This window comes from Poecilia latipinna, unplaced genomic scaffold, assembly GCF_001443285.1.
Source record: "Poecilia latipinna isolate Pla-1442-1.1 unplaced genomic scaffold, P_latipinna-1.0 Scaffold1434, whole genome shotgun sequence".
NCBI classification, from domain to species: domain Eukaryota; kingdom Metazoa; phylum Chordata; class Actinopteri; order Cyprinodontiformes; family Poeciliidae; genus Poecilia; species Poecilia latipinna.
The window spans coordinates 82,685-97,575 of record NW_015114050.1 but is presented as its reverse complement, the minus strand read 5'-3'; the positions used below and the strand labels follow the sequence as shown (position 1 = coordinate 97,575).

General features: G+C 38.1%; 1 long non-coding RNA gene across 3 annotated transcripts; it reads left to right on the top strand.

Moving 5' to 3' along the window:
• The first annotated feature begins 5,513 nt into the window (after positions 1–5,513).
• On the top strand, positions 5,514–14,519 carry LOC106962581 (uncharacterized). 3 transcript variants are annotated; one of them, XR_001428001.1, is made up of 5 exons: positions 5,514–5,726; positions 6,428–6,593; positions 11,344–11,522; positions 13,772–13,855; positions 14,046–14,519. It is a non-coding gene; the product is annotated as an uncharacterized LOC106962581 (long non-coding RNA). The 3 variants fall into 3 exon arrangements; XR_001427999.1 differs by having other exon boundaries at positions 5,514–5,735; positions 6,435–6,593; XR_001428000.1 differs by having other exon boundaries at positions 5,514–5,735.
• Positions 14,520–14,891: the final 372 nt, after the last annotated feature.

Genomic DNA, 14,891 nt, shown 5'->3' with positions numbered 1-14,891 from the left:
CTATCGCCTGTAATTACACAGCAGATTCCTGCCTGTCTGCCTCTCTCCCTCTCTCTCTCTCGCAGACAGTTTTCTGCAAACGCTTGCTGACACATGCACACACATGCACCCAAACCACACGTTCAGACTCCTTCATCCTGTCAATATACATCAGGAAGAGGCCATTTCCTCATCACTCTCCAAGCAGGGCTGCTGAGTGAGGCAGAGGGAGGCACCAGCAAGGAACGTCCAAACGCCCTCAGCAGAACCCGAGTTGCCCATTAGCGGAATATCTTGGGAATAAATGTGTCTGAGCAAAGCAGCGGCTGTTTGAGTTTCCTTCTCTAATCTCTATCTGCGGTTTAAACGAGTGTGACCTGATAAGTGGCATTACAGAAGAAATGCTGATATGCTTTGTGTTTTTTTAATGTGTGTGGTCATTTTACAGTTTATCCTGCAAGAGCAGAATAACTGCTGAGAGGAGTTTGATACAGAAACAGAAACAGAGGTTTTCCATTGGACAGATGTGGAGATGCAGATAAAATAAACAGACAAAATTATTTACCAACACTGGCTGCATTTCCATCACAAATGTGCACAAATCTTGGACTATATTATGCTGATGTTTAATTTTTTGCTATTACGGTCTTTCTGTTGAATGAAAAATTAAATTAAAATCACATGTGAATAAGCTTGTTCATGCGATAAGTCATTAAAAATCATGGCAGCCACAGATGAACAGTTACATGAGGTATATTCTGCATCTTATTCAAGCATTGAAGCAACAAGCTCCTTATACTTGGAAGCGGCTGCGTATGCAGCGTTGTTGTGAAAATGTAGTCCACGACTTTACAGAAGAACTATAGATTCAACATGTTGCAATAACACACAACTTTTTATGAACTGTGCAATTCTGAGAGCTCTGGTGCAGCCAGCTGCACGTTGTCAAAAAAACCCAAAAACAAACAATCATCCTCCAACCACTTCCTGTTGTCTTCTTCGTAGTTTTTGCCAGTAGTAACATCTGGCTGTTGATCACATGACTTGATGCAAAAACGGCGTTTTCATTGCAGTTTTGCGAAATATATTTATTTGGATACGGCCAAAAAAAACCACCTCATCCTAGCGCAGAAGCTTTTTATTGAAAAGTTTGCATTAAGCAGTGTTTTATTCCAATTATTGAAATGATTTTATGGTGAATGGAAACCCAGCTACTGCCACCTTCAGATGAATTCCCTTAATAAAGTCAACTGTTCTGCATGGCTACAAACAAGCCTGAGAACGCAGCATTTTGCAAGAGTATTCATGCCTCTTGAGCCTATTCAGTTTGCTACAAGCACAAACCGTAGTGTGTTTTATTGGCACTTTTAATTTATGGATTTTTAGTTTCATTCATGTGTGCAGTTAAACATGCTCTCATCTAATCTACTGCTTTGCAGCTCTGGCTCCTTTACTAGATTACATTTCCAGCTTGAAGGTGAACCTGTGCCTCAGTCTCTTCCAAGTTTTCCTTCAGTATTGCCATGATTTAACAGTGCATACAGAAAGTAATCAAAGCACTTCACTTTTTCCACATTTTGCTACGTTACAGAATTATTCCAAATTGTATTAAATTGATCTCTTTCCTCAAAATCCTACACACTAATACTTCATCATAACAAAGTGGAGTAACGTTTGATATTCTTGTAAATTTGCTAAAAATTGAAAACCAAAAAATTACATTCATGCAAATACTCACAGTCTTTACCTGAAGTTTCTATCTTTTTTGCATATCTGCACCACCCCCAACTTTCCCGCTTTGCTGCAGTTTTCTAACACCGAGTTTTAGAGATTCGTTTTCCCACATCCTTGTTCAGACTGGTTTCTCAGCGCTCCAGTTGCTTTAGCTGACTTTAGTTTACTTGTAGTCATTTCCTCCCTTTTGAAGCTCAATCTGCCTACATATCCACCTTTAATAAATGACACGTTCTCGTTTTGAAAAGTGTAGGATGTTGTACTGATAAAAAAAAGTGAAGTATAAATTAATAAATGCTCTAGCTGCATTAATTTTAAAGCATAGTTTGGGGTTGGTTTGTTTTCCTCTAAATTTCTCATCAAATTAAAGACTTTACTTTTTTTTTAAATTTCTACAACTTAATTTATTTTGAGTGCCCTTACACATTTATATTTTTCATTTTAAATCCATCAAAGATCTTAAAATGTAATTGCAAGAATGTTTTAAGGTGTTAATAATGTAGAGTTTGGAGGCATTTTGTTTAATAAGTTGTATGCATTTTACAACTTTGCAACTTCAGGGCCAGACAGCAAACTGTTGCATCCAATTTTTGACAGAAAGTAACAGTTTGAGCCCTTCTCAGCCAATCAGAAGCAATCATTTTTCAGTTACAGCTTTATAGTTATTGGCTTTCTCAGATTAAAGGCCGCATGATGCACAAATCAATGACAATGGACAGCAAAGCACTGCCTGTGGCACAAATCAATGCAGCAAACTGAGCTGTTACCAAAAAGCCTGAGGCCTCTTATACCTGGATTTGACAGATGCACCAAATAAAACGTAAAGTTGGTGTAAACGTAAAGGAGTGTAAACCCGTCACACCCAAACAGCTTCAACACACGATTAACACGGGAGTCAAATCAATATGCTTTTACCCAATTACTCCATGACTAATGCTCAAACATGAATGGGGGGAAATAATAAAGTCATGATGGGATTGACACCTGACCTCTGAATTGATATTGGCCTGTTTCATTGTTTTTTCATGAGCTCAGGACGCCAATTCTACGCCGTCTTTGATCAAATGGAAATTAGGGCTGACAGTTTGGGAAGACCCAGCTCTAATTTAGCATTGTTCTCTACAATGAGGCGCTTTGACGGTTTAATTGATTCTTTTCTTTGACGCCTTTTAGATTAGAAAAGACTTCCTTGCCTGTTTAGTACAATGAGACTGAAGATATTACTTAAAATTATGCATACCACCATGAAAAGGGTATTGTGGAGGTAAATTTAACTTGTGGTTCTGGCATTTAAGGCTCTCAGCCAGGCAAGTTGTGGTTTAGAGGGGACATCTGGCAAAAGTTAGAAGCTGAAAGCATTTGAAACCTTGAAGTATTTTAGTAAAACTGCAAAATGTGACTTAATAACATGCAACAACTGCAGCATGATAGTTTTTGAGTGAGCAGGAAAATACTGGAATTTTTTATGAAATTTCACTGAAATCACTTTATGCTTGTGTTGTGTTTTAATCAGCAGGAGCGCTCTCTGACTCATCCCAATTCATGGGAAATTGTAACAATTTTAATGTTCCAAAGGCATGAATGAATCAATCAAACGAGCTTGTTTAGCACAGTTCAAAATGCTTTACATCGTAAAAACATAACATAAACACATCATACAGCTAAAAGTTGTGACATCCTGTGACAGTTGACATTACATTTTGTCAAGTGCCATAATTAAAATCATCAAATAATGTTGATTAACATTGGTTCAGCTGTAAACAGGTGGGGGTTTTAGCATTGATTTAAATGGATTTTCCTGATAACCACGTGGATGAGTTTCTCTAGATCCTGCTGGAACATTAGTCCTGGAAATGTTCTTCAGATGATGGAAGGCAGACTTTGTATCTGAATTTATGTGACTCTGAAGGTTCAGGTCTGAGTCCATCACTACACCCAGATTTCAGCTGTGATTGCTGGTTTCTAGCTGCAATAACTGAAGCAGTGCTAACTCTAGATCGAAGACAAATGCTTATTTCTTGCTGCTAACAAGCTTGTTCTCTGTTTTCAATTAAATAAGACATAATCCAGTTTAAAGACCGCTGTCATGAAGCTGTAAACAGCTATGAAGTATTGTTGGCACTGCCAAAGGATATAATTACGCTGTGCCTTTATTTGTTATCCTTACTAATGGTTTACTGCTCTGACTGTTGCCAGTTTCTACCAGGAGTTAAGGCAGGTGTGACAGTTGCTATTGATTCATCTGCAGAGCCGGGTAAATAGCCAATAGGCGTTGAAGGAGCTTAGAAATGCCCTCCAGACAGACTGCTGGGAAGCAGGTGGGCGTCAGCTGCCCTCATACATCACCGTTCTAACAATCTCTTCTGCAGACGAAGGGGTAGACCGAGGCCTCAAGGCAAATCTGCAAAAAATGTCAATAGAAATAAGACAGAAAAAGATTCTTGAAGAACAGATCAAACTTTGAGGGAAACAAAAAGAAGACAAGAAGGTGATGTAAGACGGGGGAAAAGCCGCCTGTAAGTAAAACAAAGGAGTCAGCTGCTGGAGTCAGGCTCAAACAGCTGGTGCCAAAAACAGAGTCGAGGACAAAGTGGGTTCTGTTTGGACTGGAGTGATGCCAAAAGCTGGACCGGGTTAGCAGGCAGGGAACACCGCCAATACAGAGAGAGACAGAGACAGAGCGAGAGCGAGGCCTACGGGAAGATCGTTATATAACCGAGAGGGGGAAACCTCACAGGCACAACAGAGATGCTCTTGACTCCCTAATGATACGGCTTGATTTAAACTCATGTCAGAGGCGAAGGCTGGGAAACGGTAAAGAGAAAGAAAGGCGTCTATAAAAAGACGAGAAGGAAGGAAAACAGGAGAGCGGAGAATGCAGCCTATTGTTTGACCAGTAACCACTGTTGTACAAACCTCTGCTGCCTGCACTGCTTCACTCTTCTGTTTCAGAGGAATATATGACAGGGTGAATTGAGTGGACTGAGCTAGAAGGGAAAAACAGATTTGAGTTGACCTTTTTTCTACAAGAACAGCAGGTTCCAAGTTAAAATAACCTTTTTTTTTCCCCGCAGTTGGCATTCAGAGGTCTTCAAATTATAAGAAATATATGATGTGGTTGTAGTCAAGACCAGGACCAGAGTACACCAGACCAATGGCTCTTTTCTACCAGCGTTTACTCAGACTGCGTTTACACAAGACCGCTGTCTGGAAACTGCTGGTATTTTTGGAAGGTGATTGGGAAAACTTCCAAGACACCTTGAGTCAGCTGTAGATGTCACGCCAGGCCACTAGATGGCAGTTGTAATTTTAGCCTGACAACGAACGCGCATGCGCTTTTGACCCTTAGCTTCCACCACTAGTTTCCAACTCGTCACTGTAAACCAGGGGTCCCCAAACTTTTTCCTGCGAGGGCCACATAGCTGTTCCTTTCTGTGGTCTTAGTTTTTGCAGTAAAAAAAAACAAAGAAATTCTTGTCGACGGGGGAGGGGGGTGGGGAGACAACGACACTTTTGGATAGATTTTTACCCAGAATGCAAATGGAAAAAACCGTGAGTGAAACGGTGACTGACGAGTATATATTCCATTGAGGGAAAGTTTCACATTTGCTCAAAAGCCCCCTGGTGGTTGAAAAAAAATCCACATATAAACCGGAAAATACAATATATGAAAAAAAACACTGAATGCTCTCTGGTATGAGCAGGCGGGCCGGATCCGGCATTGTTCAGGGGGCCGGACCAAATGACGTGGCGGGCCGGATCCGGCCCGCGGGCCGTAGGTTGGGGACCCCTGCTGTAAACAGTAACCCGTCTCCGTCTCCCATAAGTGAAGTTCTCATGTATTCCTTATCATAAATTATGCTAAACCGAACATTTTAAGTAGCACAATGTTGGATCGCAACAAAATTGTTACTGTTTAACTGTAGAGCAGATCCCTGAAGCCGGCGAAGGGGGTGGAGTCACTGGTTGGGTCACAAAAACAACTCACATTCTCCCGCAGACTTTCATGGCAAGTAAGTTTGGTAAGTCGGACAAAAAGAAACGAACTGAGCCGAATGTTCAACATGGCCTCCATTATTCTGTCCAACGTTATATTAGGGTCATTGTTGATAGAAAAAAAAGCGGTAAATTTCCGCCGAAAACAACCTTTGAGATCAATCTCGGAAACTTTCCAGAATAAAAACTTTAAAAATGTCTGTGGTCCAAAACTTGAAAATTAGCTAGAAGTAAGGGTAGACCAAATCCCAAACCAAAGAGGAAAGAGACCAACACTAATGAGAAACTATTCTCACAACCATCATTGCTCTAATCATAATAATGTAGTCATTATGCAAAGCTCAACGTTGCAAGCAACTCGTTAGCAAGTTCTGGTAGCTATAACATGATTCCAGATGCTGGTTGCTTTGTTCTGAATAAGTTTTGCACTTTTGAACTCAAGGTTGTATGTTAGCAGACCTTCAACTACATGCAACTTCTCCATTAAACCCAAAAAGCTGGTAAAAAGTTAAACGGACCAGACAACTCTGAAGAGCGCATACATCCATGTTAATGTTAACTGACTTAGCAGTAGCTGCAGGCAGTTCGTGTAGGCAGTATGTGGAGGATTTAACTTCCTTCTGAATCTTGAAAATGAAGGCAAGAAACATCTGTTCTTGAACTTTTTTAGGAAAGACGAGAAACAATGCGACTAACATGTTTCAAATCCATTTCTGAGGTTTTAGGCTTCCGGTGAACCACAGTGACAGTCATTATCCACAAATAGAGAAAACATGGGACAGTGGTGAAACTTCCCTGGAGTGGACGAACTACTAAAATCACTCCAAGAGCTTATTGGCAACTTAGTCAAGAGATCACACCAGACTTCACCTGTGTCAGTAAAGGTAAGTAATTCAGCAATAAGACTAGGCAAAAATGACATCTCTGAGAGACTCCTAATCTAAGCCACTGCTGACAAAAAACAAAAAAAAACATCTTCATGATCCACTTTGGGGAAAATGTTTGTGGTATTCGAAAGAGAGTAACTTTTGGGAAATGCAATGTTTGGAAAAGGCAAACACAGCGTGTGTAGTGTGACTTGCAGTTATGCAGCAGAAGAAAGCTCCAAAATGCACCAACAAGTTCGCCTCTTAATCGCAAAAAAATATTTTGAATAAGGTCTTGGAGTGGCCTAATCAAAGTCCAGATTTTAATACAACTGAGATGTTATGTGACCTTAAAAAGGCTGATTTAAAAAAAAATGCAACAAGTGGGCCAAATTCCTTCATAGATTTAAAAAACTGATTTCTAAAATGCTTGACTAGTTGCTGCAGTCAAACATTTGAAAACAGTGTCTTGTGTTTAATCTAGTTATCAATAAACCAATAAATCATCTTTGGTTTTTAAATTTTTTTTTTACCCATTCTTTGCAAAGGATCTGAAGCTCACTCAGGTTGGATAGAGAGTGTCTGAACATCAATTTTCACATCTTGATGTAGATTCCCAGTTGAATTTATATTTGGACTTTGACTAGGCCATTCTACCGCACATGCTTTGCTTTAATCTGCGTCGTTGTAGCTCTTGTTGTTTGTTAGGGTCGTTCTCTTGCTGGAAGTGTGACCTCATCATAAAACCTGTTGTTAAATTTGATTTATTCAGATTTTAGATGTTTTCTGAAAATATTCTGAATCATTTGTAGTTCTCCATTTCTTGTTTTAATATATATTTCCTCCCTGTAATGGTTCATTTGCATCCTTTAAAAAGAGTATTTGTGTGTTTTTTGTGGATATTACATATTTTGTGTGTCTTCAAATTTCTTTTTGATTCAGTTTGGACGTCTGGTGCACATCAGTGTGATTCTGTGTAAGACGTCTTGTTTGTCCTTATGATTATAACCCATGTTATGTCATGTATCCCAGGGGGAGGATTTAAAGTTCCTTGGGCACCAGAATCCGTTGCTGTACTTCCTGATCCATTCCTGGATGTTTTCTGTGTCTAATCAGAAATTGGCAGCTTTCTTGGAAGCGCAGCAAGTTTCCAGCTACCGCACATTTGAATGAACAAGTAATCTGTTCACCAAGGCTCTTTGAGGCATGCTTTTTTTTTCACCTTTTTCAATTTGCTCGGGTGTTTGGAGCAGTTCTTTTGTGTCCATCACAAGCTTCTTCTGTGGACAGCTGCATGAGCAGCTGCTGGTTTGCAGAAAGACTGCAGTCTCCCAACAGTCTGTTGATTCATGAATGCCCACTGATGGGATGGCAGAGGGGCGCTCACGGGGACATGCCTCGACTTGTTCCTAATTGTTCACTCAGGGGCTCAAATCCCGCTTTAATCCCAGTGTATTTTTCACGTGTGCATGTCGGTAATTATCTGACGCAAGGTCATATCGTCGTGTTGGCACCAAGGTAATGTGACGTCAAGTGCATGTTGAAGTTTCTGATGTCAATGACAACAACAAAAAAATTTCTTTTCTCTCAGGCGCATAGAAGAGATCTGACTGCTAATGCATAGCTCTGATATCTGCCTACGATGGATGTTTTTCACCTTTTTATCTGCTGGAGGGCTCAACAAGGTGTAAACATGATGAGGTCTGCAAAGGGAGACGCTTGTTAGTGGGGAGAAGTATTCCTGAGTCAGAACGGAGTGGGAATACTGCAGCCAGACAAACTCAATCAGTGTCTGGAAACAGATGACTTTGCAACAAGCAGACTTGACATATTGTTTTCCTGGGTGGCTGTTAATTACATTGGCATTTCCTTCAGAGAAGGGAATATCTTATTTTTTTTTTTATTTTAAAAATGTCCTGAACTGATTTTGTTCGGCCTCTGACCACAAGTCAAGAGTAGTAAACATTTGGCCACCAAAATAGAAAACAAAATGTGAAAATTGTTTTTCTTTTAGTAAGGCAACACGCCAAACCCTCTTTATGTGTTGGATCTGTAAAGGTGTACACATTTTAGAAAAAGTCTTATTGTTGAGCAGGCAAAAATCCTTTTCTTTTTTTCCATTTGTGACCTGCCAGTAGTTTAAATTTTAAGTTTGGACACTGCTGATTTAGAAGAATGTAGTTATTATTTAAAAATAAAACTATAGTGGCTTCAACAATTACTGGGACCTCTAAGAGGTTTAAAACCAGAGAGAGTGATCTTTTTCTAGATTGTCCAGAGTACTGAATGCTCTCTTCTCTTCAGCTCACCGCACACATTCCCAATTGGATTTAACTTAATTTCTGTTACTGTTTCGGATCACTATGCTGCTGAAAGACCCAATCACGACCCATTTTCAAATTCAATTTAGAAACATTTTGCTGTTTTAAAGAGCTTATGATGAGATCAACTCTGGAAATGTTCCCAGTGCCTCTGGAGGAGAAACAGTTCCCACATCAGTGATTGTTATCGTATATTTTGCAGTTGCCTTAAAGTTTATTTCTGAATATATGTATATATTTCTTGTTTTATTCAGGTTGGATTTTGACTTTTATATGTATGGAGGATATTAATTAACTTGAGAGAAGATCTATACTGTCTCTGACAACATTGAATCATGTTGTCTCAATCATTTTATGTGGAGAGATGAAAATATTTAAACGTTAAGCATGACAATGTAAATTTATGTTCCCCAAATTTTCAAAAGTATTGGATTAGTTGGGCCTAATGATTCTGTAGAAATATAAGCTATTTTTAAGTATCTGAATAATTTTATTTGAATCAAAGGTTGGATTTAATTGCTTTTTTCTTCAGGAGATTATTAAATAAACTGCATTTGATTATTTTAATTAATATCTTTACCAATCAGTATGCATGCTGTTACATGCACCAATCAGCCCTGTTCTTCATCAGTCACAACAGTTCTACTAAAACTATGGTTCTGTTGCTTAAATGTGTATTTTTTTTAACTGTAATGAATTTAAATAACACCCTAGTGGTGAAAAACTTTAAAAGTTAAATCACCTGAATGGGAAATTAGTTCAAGCAACTGAATTCAAATGAAGGCAGGAGGAAGCATTAGTGTTTGGGGTAACTTTGAATATTTATTATGAATAGTAAGGTACCAAAACCCACAGGATGCCTAAAAAAGCTTCAGATAAGTAAATATAAACCGTTTGTTTCAAAAGTTGAAATTTGTCAGTTTGGAATAAAACCTCTTTTCTACTTTGTCAGTATTTTATAATTTTGTTTCAAAGACTGAATGGACATGATCCAAACTCGCATAATAATATTTAAATGTATTCAGTCTGCTTGTAAAATTAACAAAATTCTTATTTTACAAAAAAAATAATATAGTAGGAATATGATAGTTAAGGTAATGATGTCTTGATTTAACACAAGAATCATCTGCAAGTCTTGCTGTACCTTTAGAAACATATTCTTTAATTTTGTTAGGTTAGAGGTAGTCTGAGCTGGACTTTAACTAGACCATTCTGACACCCTCTGACCTAAAGAAGTCCATGTTTGCTCGGTCTCTGTGTGAACTTCTGTCCCAGTCTCAAGCCCTTTGCTGGTTTTCCTCTACATTTTCCCAGTATTTAATGCACTGTTTCACTATTTAGTTTCTAATTCTTTTAATTGCGTGATTTGACATTTTGAAAAATGGAATGGAAGCATGCCAATTTTTGTTTTTGTGCTAGGATGAGGTGGTGTTTTGGCCATATCAAAATCGGTTTATTGGTTTAAAATTTTACACAAGTCACGTATTTTGCCACTGGCACAAACCATGAAGAAGAAAGCAACAGGAAGTAGCTGGAGCATGGTGCATCATGTTTTTTTAATTGATCGCGTGAACAAACATATCCACATATGATTTTAATTGCATTTAATATTCAATGGAAACAACACAAGTGCAAAATTGTCTATCAATAACATTCAGCTTTGTTTTCATCTGACGAGATCAACTTATTAATGTGGATTTTGATGAACTTGTATTTCTTCCTTGTGATGCAAACAGCTTGTAATGTGACAAAATCTGGAACATTTTAGGGACATAAAAGCTTTTGCAAGACACCCTGTCTGAATTTGATTGGGCAGTTGACATATAAAATTAATTAAAACACAATGTAGCAAGAAGGTTCAGGGTTCAGGAACCTGGAGGTTTTTCTGCATGGAGTTTCTCTTAGTTAATGAGTTGATTCTCTCCAGGTACTCCAGCTTCCTTCCACAGTCCAAATCATGGCTGCTGCATTCATTGGTTAAAAAATGGTTTCTTACTGTTAAACTACTGTTTTAATGTCCAAGCTAGTTATTAAATAGAGCTTTGGAGAACACCAAGAAAAAAATTAAAAATCCCTTTTTTTTTTTTTTTTTGTTTATTTTCTCCACTCGACCATCAGCAGACAAGTTCAAATCTTGCTTTTTTAATTTATTTCACTCGTGATTTTGTGGCTTTTCTTTAAATACCCCCACCTTTCATTTATGTCTTACCATACATAATTGCCCTCATTTGTTTTCTGTTTGAGGTTTTTTTGTATCGCCTTTGTCAGATTATATTTTTTTTTTACATGTTTGTAAATTTAAAAAAAAACTTTTCTGTAAATAAAGTGGATCAAGCAGGAAAACGTTTCTGCTCTCTGTCAGCGGACTCGGCTCGATCGCGCCACAATCCGCTCTTTGTCTTCTCTCGCTCTAATGGCTTCTTTATGATTTCTTCCTCTGTTCAAAGGGCATGCAGTACTTGACTGGCAGTAAATCTGTTTGGAGACTAATCCTCCGCTACCTACCAGCTGCTCTCCTGGCACTCGCCGGGGGGAGGAGGGGGGGGAGACCAGCATTCTTGTTGCCATGGAGACGGTCAGCCATGCCAGTTACCCATAAGGCCTGGCGTCGTGCCCGCCAGCTTGTGTAAGCCCGTGTGCCTGAATAATGTGAGACTGTTTTATTAGCACTAAATCAGCCAATTAAATAAAAGGCTCTTGATTAACTGCCATCACCAGCTGTTTGTTGGTTTTAGCCAGAGAAGTGGTTCTTCTATTGCAGAATTTATCTCTGTAAATAATATTTGGGAGAGTTTAATTTTAGCTGCCATGTGAGTGCAAAATTGTAAAAAGAAATGGGGTGAACTAAATTAAGCCCAAATTTGAAAAAGTATTCTTGAAACTGGAATTGTGTGCCTTTAAATTTAACCTAAGCTACTATCTATGAAATTAATTTCTTTATACTTTACTTCTGAGGTGCCACACTTTATTGCCTTTATAAACAATCATTCAGTAAGATGTTAGGTGTCACATCATTGCACATGACTTCAAATGCAGCAAAACACTGATCCATACTTTTAGTAAGTCGAAATGGTGGGATTTTAAATTAGTTTTAATGTGATGTTTTAAGTAAGGCTGCGTTCACACTGCAGCCTGAAGTAAACCAATTACTTTTTTTGTTTGTTTTTTTAGTAATGCGGCTTGTATCTGATCTTTTCATGTCAGTCTTAACAACACAGGTCGGATTCTTTTCGAATGCGACCAATACGTATCCGATTCAATGCGACCTAACGTCCAGGTCACACTCATCTGACCTGAACATACTCGACACATGTCACTATTCTGCGTCCTGATACGTGCAAGAGAGAAGAAAAACTACAAACATGACAAACTATAATGAGGATTAAGTTACACTCCAAAACCACAAAATCTTACCAAGTATATTTTATCTAATTTCTAGCACAAATATTTTAGTGCACTTAAAATAAGACAAACTAAATTAAACTAACTTTTCAGAAAGATATGAGCTTGTTTCAGGTAAATAATTAATGTTTACTTGAAACATTAATCCACATCCACATCCTTAATGTGGATGAAAAAGTTCAAGTTCCATTGGCAGATTATTTAGCTTATAACAAGACATTTTTCCAAAGAGTTTGTGTTTTTGCAGTGTCGGTCTAGACTTTGACTGGACCATTCTTAATATGAATATTCCTTCATCTATCCATCCATTTTATTTACACCCTTGTCCCTTAGCGAGGTCAAGGGATGCTGGTGCCTATCTCCAGCTAATGTTCCAGGCAAGAGGCAGGGTACATCCTGGACAGGTTTGCCAGTCTGTTGCAGGGCAACACAGACACACACAGGACATGCATACACACTCACACCTAGGGACAATTTGGAGAGGCCAATTAACCTGATAGTCATGTTTTTGGACTGTGGAAAGAAGCCAGAGTACCTGGAGAAAACCCACATGCACAGGGAGAACATGCAAACTCCCTGCAGAAAGACCAGGGCTGGGAATCAAACCCAGAACCTTCTTGCTGCAAGGCAACAGCTCTACCAACTGTGCCACTGTGCAGCCCTATTCCTTCATCTAAATCACTCTATTGTTTCTCTGGCTGGTTGTTTTGTGTTGTGGTCCTACTAGGAAGTGAACCTCTGCCCTAGTATCGAATCTTTTAAAAAGTTTAAACATTATTTTTCTTAAGAAAAGCATCTCTAAAGCATGACACTGCCATCATCTTGGTAGGCTTGCAGTAATAACATTCATTTAATGAAAAGTGTTAAACGTCTAAAACCTTCAAAGAACAGCTGGATTCATACTCAGATTAAATTACACAGCAGATTACTTTACTAATAATGTGACTTTCAAAGGTAATTGGTTACATTAGATATTTAGTTGAATACACTTTTCTGAATTTTGTTAGTGAAAAAGCTTGAAAATTACAGATCATTTTCTTTTCACTTCACAGTTATGAACTTCTTTGTGATAAAATATTTTAAAAAATCCAAAGAAAATACTGTGAAGTTCTGATTCTTATTGTGCGCAATGGTAAATGTAAAGTTACTACAAAAACAGGTACACATTTTAAATGAAAAGTTCTTATTTCCTTACTTCTTTCAGTCACAGCAAGAAAAAAAGTGTGACAAATTGAGACTTTCAAGTGTTAAAAAAGCGGTTAGTGAAAGCTGTCGAATCTGAAACCTCAGAGCATTTTATTGTAGCTGGTGTTGAGTCACACAGGCAGAAATAAAACTCTATGGTTTGAGTTTATAAAAAGACAAAAGCAAAGTAGAAGCGTTTGTTGTCCATCACAGCCCGGATGGCAGATCTAACATTAACTCAACTTCTTTTTCATCTTTTTTTTTTTTTTTTTTTCCTTTGTTTTCTAGGTAAGCATGGGCCCCTTCACTGAACACTTGTTGCAACATCGAGGGAGGAGGAAGCTGCTGTGGTTTGGTTGCTGCAGAAACCAGGTGAGAGCATGTGTTGTGTGTGTGCTCTGGCAATGACATCATACCTTCCATGACGTCGGCAAAGAGGAGAGGGGGCGAATGAGGCACCTCGATGTTCTATTGATCCTCTTTGAGCCAGTAAAAACTGAGAGGAAAAACATGTAAAAGTAAAACCCTGCTGATCTTTATATCATCTGTTTCTTACCAACAGTCTGGCAACAATGACACACTCCACTTCGCATGATGTGTTGTAATTACGGCTAGCGATGTAACACAAACAAGTTTTTAACTCATTAAAATAGTGAAATATGCAGTATTAATGTAGCTGTTTGTTAAGTTGCTTTGACATTTTATGTGTTTTTCAAATTTTTTCAATATGTTCCATTTCTTTTCCTTTAACATGTTTAAAGGATAATGATAATTTATTTCACCTTGGAAGGTTTTCTGCTTTATCTCCCATGTTGTTATAATGAACCAATTAAACATGAAATAAATACCAATAGTTGTTTAGATGCACAAAAAGCTTTGCATGGTCTCCAAAGGTTGCTGCTGGCTAATCGTTTAACTAATGCTCTTCTGCACGGTATAATGCAAAATTATTTATATTCATATTTATATACCAGAATGCTCTTTTTCTAATGCTTTGTGTGATCCATCTATAACAATAAAACGAGTTGTAGCAAAACGTCTGAGAGATTTGTAAAGTGGGAGGTGTTCCAGCTATACTTGAGTTGATTTGCTTTGATTGCTGTTGTTACAAATACCAGGAATGTGCGCAAATATGCAAATTAGATGATGATGTCATCCAGCTACGGTTAGGACAACCAATAGCTGCTTTCCTTGCAGAGGAGTTGGCAACGGTGATACAATATTCTCATTGTGTGAAGTTATTCTTACCACTTGTAAGCAAACATTTAAACTTTAATGTTTATTTTTGGCCTCTATAGTCAGATTCATTTGTTAGCACCACTATGAAAAACGTACAGCATCTTTTGTTGCTACTTGATATTAACGTTGAGTTAAGTTCAATGTAAACTAAACTTCTTTTCTTTTTTTT